This window comes from Triticum dicoccoides, chromosome 7B (assembly GCF_002162155.2).
Source record: "Triticum dicoccoides isolate Atlit2015 ecotype Zavitan chromosome 7B, WEW_v2.0, whole genome shotgun sequence".
Taxonomy (NCBI): Eukaryota; Viridiplantae; Streptophyta; class Magnoliopsida; order Poales; family Poaceae; genus Triticum; species Triticum dicoccoides.
The window spans coordinates 640,082,492-640,089,837 of record NC_041393.1 but is presented as its reverse complement, the minus strand read 5'-3'; positions in this window follow the sequence as shown (position 1 = coordinate 640,089,837).

Genomic DNA, 7,346 nt, shown 5'->3' with positions numbered 1-7,346 from the left:
CTCACTCGACTGACTTGAAGGACTCGACCACGAAGACTCACTCGACCACCAGAAGGTCAAGAGGCACTCTGCACTCCAACGGTCTGTAATTAAGTAGACTTTATGATAGTAAAGACACTTTATGTGGGGCGTTACCAGTAACGCCCCGGACTTAACGCACCTTAAACCCTCTCCTACGTGGGCTGGCTGGGGTCCTGGCGCACTCTATATAAGCCACCCCCTCCACAGGTAGAAGGGTTCGGCACCTTGTGATCCATATACACATAATCCACTCGACCGCCTCCGGGCTCCGAGACGTAGGGCTTTTACTTCCTCCGAGAAGGGCCTGAACTCGTACATCTCTTGTGTTTACAACCTCTCCATAGCTAGGACCTTGCCTCTCCATACCTACCCCCACTCTACTGTCAGACTTAGATCCACAACAGTTGGCGCCCACCGTGGGGCAGGTGTTTTAGCGATTTTGTGGAGAAGTTGCGATTCTTCCGAGTACTTTCATCATGGTGGCTGCTGGAGTTTTGGTTGAGGGTCGAGAGATCCGTCTCGGTGCTCTCACCTTCATCGCCGACGACTCCGCCTGGCTCCAGGAGGCTCCTCTCGACGTCGATGCGCTCCCCGTCCGCGGTGCGACGCATTTTAGCGCATGTGTCCGCGGTGTTCTGCTGCGGCAACCGTCGACCCCGTATCGGTCGACTCCCCCATCGGCCACCCTCCCGGTCTCCCGCCAGCGCAAGCACTCGGGCCGGTCGAGGATACATCGGTGGGTGAGGCACGCGGTGGCTCGCCAGACGGCCACCACCCAAGTTGCGGCAATCGATCCCGATGAATCTCTTTACGGCCTGTTCGATCTGTCGACTGGCTCCGTAGAGACTGCATCCGAGTGCGATAGCAGTGATCCAGCGGCGGAAATCCTGATGGTCGACGGGCCCCGCAGTCCCCCTGGCTTCGCCCGTGATGGTGGGGCAGGTGACGGAGGCGACCCCGCACGAGACCACGAAGAGTACCAGCCCGAGCCACTCGACTCTCTGCAAAGAGAGGAACTTCGCCGCAGGAACGTGGATGCCCTGCATACTCCCATCGCAGAAGAAACCCCCGAGGCTCGCGCCTTGGAGGAGGCACGTTTGGCCAATTTGGCCGAACGCACTCACCTGGAGAATCTTCAGCGAGCACTCGGCGAGCGCGCGCGGCAACGAGTTCCCGACACCAGTCGACGTCAACTCTTCCCGCCGACTCAGGTATATCGAACCCCAATCCAGAATTTAGCAGCTGCAACCCGTATTGCAGAGTCCATCCAGCCCTCTCAGTCGGAAGCTGGAAGAGGCTTGATGCAGATCAGGGATCTGCTCCGGGCAGCAGGTGATCAGAATTCGGCTGTGTCGCAGTCGCGCAACAGAATTCACAGTCGATCCGTCGCTGCGAATACGGTTCAGTCGGCTCACAGCCCCAGATCGCCTCTGCGGCGTGAAGGGCGCGAGAATAGGCGAGACCAATATGGAGACCGACACGACCAAGATGATAGGCGTCGAGTGCCCAATTCCCCTCCGAGGGGTGGGTCTTACGCTCCTCGGCAGCAAGATGACACACGTCAGCTCAGTGCGGGGCGAAGAGTTCCAGTCGACCCCAGAGAACCAGGCTTCGACGCGCGATCCATTATCGTGCAAGGCTTGGTCGACCGGAACAGAGCCCATCAAGGTGGACTCGACAGAGATGCGCCCACGAGCAGTCGAGTGCATGTTTCTGGTCCGGAATGTTTCAGCAGAGCTATCAGAGCCGCAGTGATCCCTCCCAGTTTCAGGTTGGCAACAGGAGTCAGCAAGTTCACTGGTGAGTCTAAGCCTGAAACTTGGCTTGAGGACTACCGAGTGGCGGTTCAGATTGGTGGTGGGAATGACAAGGTGGGCATGAAACATCTTCCCCTCATGTTGGAAGGTTCTGCCAGAGCATGGTTGACTAAGTTACCTCCTAGCAGCATTTACACTTGGGAAGATCTGTCCCGAGTGTTCGTCAGAACGTTTGAAGGAACTTGCAAGCGACCGGCTGGATTGACGGAGCTGCAAGTCTGCGTGCAGAAGACCAATGAGACTCTCAGGGAGTATATTCAGAGATGGATCACTTTGCACCATACAGTGGAGAATGTGTCTGATCATCAAGCAGTCTGCGCCTTCAAGGATGGTGTCAAGAACAGAGAATTGAGTTTGAAACTTGGTCGAACCGGAGACATGACCTTGAGTCGGATGATGGAAATTGCTACCAAGTACGCCAACGCTGAAGAAGAAGACCGACTCCGAAGCGGCAAGCACAAGCCGAGTCAGTCGGAGAAGGGAAACACCAGTCGGAAACAGAAGCGGAAGGCTGAACCGGCAGCTCCTGGAGAGGCTCTGGCCGTGACTCAGGGAAAGTTTAAAGGGAAACCAAAAGGATCCTGGAACCCTAAGAAGGTAAAGGATAAAGAAGGGAACGACGTGATGGATATGCCGTGCCACATCCACACGAAGAAAGACGAAGAGGGGAATATCATTTACCCAAAGCATACCACTCGCCAATGTCGACTCCTGATCCAGCAGTTTCAAGGAAAACAGTCCAAAGACAAGGAAAAGGAGTCGGACAAGGCCGAAGACAAGGAAAAGGAGGACAGTGAGGAAGGATATCCGCATGTCAACTCCACTCTGATGATCTTTGCAGATGTGGAAAGCAAGAGTCGATTGAAAGTCATTAATCGTGAGGTGAACATGGTTACCCTAGCAAAAGCAAATTATTTGAGATGGTCCCAAACACCCATCACATTCGACCAATCTGATCACCCGACTCATATTGCCACCCCTGGGAGGCAAGCTTTGGTGGTCGATCCAGTTGTCGAAGGCACTCGACTGACAAAAGTGCTGATGGACGGTGGTAGTGGGCTGAATTTGTTGTATGCAGACACACTGAAAGGAATGGGCATTCCGATGTCCCGACTGAGCACCAGTAACATGAGCTTTCATGGAGTTATACCAGGGAAGAAAGCCGAGTCACTCGTCCAAATAGATCTGGACGTGGTGTTTGGTGATTCGAAACATTTTCGCAAAGAGAAGTTGACGTTTGAGGTCGTGGATTTTCAGAGTGCATATCATACCATTTTGGGGAGACCAGCTTATGCACGGTTCATGGCTCGACCATGTTACGTGTACCTCAAATTGAAGATGCCCGGCCCCAAAGGAGTGATCACTGTCACCGGTGATCGGAAAAAGGCAGAAGAGTGCTTTCAGAAGGGCTCAAAGATTGCCGATTCCCAGGTGACAGCGGTCGAGTTCGAAGAATACAAGCAAAATGCAGATCCGAGTGATTTGCTACGATCCAAGAAACCCGCCACAGAATCTGCATTTCAGTCGTCCGGTGAGACGAAGCCTGTTCACATTCACCCGACCGACCCCGATGTAGCTCCGACCCACATCTCCACAACACTCGACCCGAAATAGGAAGAAGCGCTCATCCAGTTCCTCCGTGAGAACTGGGACATTTTTGCATGGAAGCCCGCTGACATGCCAGGTGTTCCCAGGGGACTGGCTGAGCATCACCTAAGAGTCGACTCATCAGCAATACCAGTCAAAGAGCATCTTCGGCGGTCCGCCGTCCAGAAGAGAAAAGCCATTGGTGAGGAAGTGGCTCGACTGTTGGCGGCAGGATTTATCCGAGAGATATAGCACTCCGAGTGGCTCGCTAATGTCGACATGGTTCCTAAGAAGGACAAATCACTCCGAATGTGCATTGATTTCAAGCACATCAACCGGGCCTGCCCGAAAGATCATTTTCCTCTCCCTCGCATAGATCAAATTGTTGACTCGACTGCGGGATGCGAGAGATTGTCTTTTCTAGACGCCTACTCCGGGTACCACCAGATCCGTTTGTACGGACCCGACGAGGTAAAAACAACTTTCATCACTCCATTCGGGTGCTTCTGCTATATCACCATGCCATTCGGCCTCAAGAATGCCGGAGCCACATTTATGCGAATGATTCAGAAGTGTCTACTCACTCAAATCAGTCGGAATGTGGAAGCGTATATGGATGATATCATCGTCAAGTCACGAAAAGGTTCCGACCTTGGAAGCGTATATGGATGATATCGTCGTCAAGTCACGAAAAGGTTCCGACCTGCTCGCTGACCTCGCCGAAACATTTGCCAACCTCAGAAGGTATGATATCAAGCTCAATCCATCAAAGTGCACATTCGGAGTTCCTGGTGGCAAGTTACTCGGTTTTCTCATTTCCGAGCGAGGGATCGACGCTAATCCAGAGAAGATCGGCACTATTCTCCGAATGAAACGCCCTGTGCGAGTGAACGATGTCCAGAAGCTTACTGGATGCTTGGCCGCATTAAGTCGATTCATCTCACGACTCGGTGAAAAGGCATTGCCTCTTTACCGACTGATGAAGAAGGAAGACAAGTTCGAGTGGACTCCAGAAGCTGATGCAGCGTTTGCCGAGCTAAAAGCTCTGCTCTCCACCCAGCCGGTGCTTGCTGCTCCAATCAGCAAAGAGCCTGTGTTGCTTTATATCGCAGCCACAGGACAAGTCGTCAGTACTGTGCTTACGGTCGAGCGGGAAGAAGAAGGAAAAGCTTTCAAAGTTCAGCGCCCAGTGTATTATTTGTCTGAAGTCTGACTCCATCCAAGCAAAGATATCCTCATTATCAGAAGCTTGTGTATGGAATATACATGACCACAAAGAAGGTTGCTCATTATTTCTCTGATCATTCCATCACAGTCGTCAGTGACGCTCCACTATCAGAGATTTTGCACAACAGAGATGCAACTGGTCGAGTGGCTAAATGGGCGATTGAACTTCTTCCCCTTGATATCAAGTTTGAGGCAAAGAAAGCCATTAAGTCCCAGGCAATAGCAGATTTCCTCGCCGAGTGGATTGAACAGCAGCAGCCGACTGAAGTTCACTCGGAGCATTGGACCATGTTTTTTGATGGCTCTAAGATGTTGAATGGTTCCGGTGCTGGGGTTGTCCTGGTTTCCCCCAGAGAAGATAAGCTCAGATATGTGCTCCAGATTCACTTTGATTCCTCCAACAATGAGGCAGAGTATGAGGCCCTCTTATACGGATTGCGCATGGCCATTTCACTCGGCGTCCGTCGCCTGATGGTCTATGGCGACTCGGATTTAGTGGTCAACCAAGTGATGAAGGAGTGGGACGTGAGAAGCCCAGCCATGACTGGATACTGCAGTGCAGTGAGGAAGCTGGAAAAGAAGTTCGAGGGGTTGGAGCTCCATCATATACCCCGACTGAAAAATCAAGCAGCTGATGATCTAGCAAAGATAGGTTCCAAGAGAGGAGCCATTCTGAGTGGTGTGTTCTTGGAGCATATACACACTCCGTCAGTCAAAGAAGATCCTTTCACCGAAGAAGCTCCACAGCCCAAGAGTGCCATGGATCCGACTGAGGTTGAAGTCCCATCAGTGGTCGACTTGGTCATGGAGGTCTTGGTGGTCATTCCCGACTGGACAGTTCCGTATATCGCGTATATCCTGAGAAAAGAGCTTCCGGAGGATGAGGAAGAGGCTCGACAGATCGTCCGTCGATCTAAAGCCTTTACCGTAATCAAAGGACAGTTATATAGAGAAAGCGCGACTGGAGTTGGTCAGAAGTGCATAACACCAGAAGAAGGTCGAATCATCCTTAATGATATCCACTCGGGAACCTGTGGTCATCATGCGTCCTCTCGGACCATCGTGGCCAAAGCATACCGAGCCGGATTTTACTGGCCAAAAGCGAATGAGATGGCAAAGGAAATAGTGGATAAGTGCGAGGGATGTCAGTTCTACTCGAATATGTCGCACAAGCCTGCATCAGCTCTGAAGACCATTCCACTCGTCTGGCCTTTCGCAGTATGGGGGTTGGACATGGTCGGTCCTTTGAGAACAGGGCGAAGTGGCTTCACGCATGTGCTGGTGGCAGTCGACAAGTTCACCAAGTGCATTGAGGCTAAACCAATCAAGAACCTTGACGCCGGTGCTGCTGTTGGGTTCATCAGGGAACTGATATTCAGATATGGAGTCCCGCACAGCATCATTACGGATAATGGGTCGAACTTTGACTCGGAAGAATTCAGGGATTTCTGCAACTCTCAAGGCACACGAGTCGACTACGCTTCGGTCGCCCATCCGCAGACGAATGGACAAGCAGAGCGAGCCAATGGCCTGATTCTCAAGGGATTGAAACCCCGACTGATGCATGATCTCAAGCATGCAGCTGGAGCTTGGGTCGACGAACTTCCCTCGGTGCTTTGGGGACTGCGGACCACGCCTAATCGGTCGACCGGAAGAACTCCATTCTTCTTGGTCTACGGAGCTGAAGCAGTCTTGCCGAGTGATCTTCTCCACAATGCTCCTCGAGTTGAGATCTACAACGAAGCAGAAGCTGAACAAGCGCGGCAAGACGCAGTCGACCTTTTAGAGGAAGAAAGGGAGATGGCTCTGATCCGATCAACCATCTACCAACAAGATTTGCGTCGTTTCCACGCCAGAAATGTGAGGGGTCGAGCCTTCCAGGAAGGAGATTTAGTTCTCCGAGTGGATCAGAAGAAACCACACAAGCTTGCTCCTTCTTGGGAAGGACCCTTCATCATCACCAAAGTTCTCCACAACGGGGCGTACCGTCTTTACAATGTCGAACATAATATCGACGAGCCCCGAGCTTGGAACGCGGAACTACTCCGCCCATTCTACACTTAAGTTTATCACTTGGACGAGTTGCAATAAAGTACTCCTGTAGTTCATGGATTTCAAAATAATAGTGTCATAGTTCCTCCATAATTTTTGTCACTTTTTATTTTTGTCCAATAAAATTTTCCCCTCAGTGGGTGACTTAGCCGCGAATCTGTTTCGCCTAAGTTTGTAAAAATCCTTACCGAGTGGTGAGCCAGACTCCCACTCGGAGGCTTAGCTGCGAGTCCGTTTCGCCTAAGTTATAAAAATCCTACCGAGTGGTAAGCCAGACTTCCACTCGGAGGCTTAGCTGCAGTCCAAGTACTCGCCTAAGATATAAAAAATCCTACCGAGTGAAGAGCAAACCTCTCACTCGGGGGCTTAGCTGCAGTCCAAGTACTCGCCTAAGATATAAAAAATCCTACCGAGTGGTAAGCCAGACTTCCACTCGGAGGCTTAGCTGCAGTCCAAGTACTCGCCTAAGATATAAAAAATCCTACCGAGTGAAGAGCAAACCTCTCACTCGGGTGCTTAGCTGCAGCCCAGTGCTCGCCTAAGTTATAAAAAATCCTACCGAGTGAAGAGCAAACCTCTCACTCGGGGGCTTAGCTGCAGCCCAGTGCTCGCCTAAGATATAAAAATCCTACCGAGTGAAGA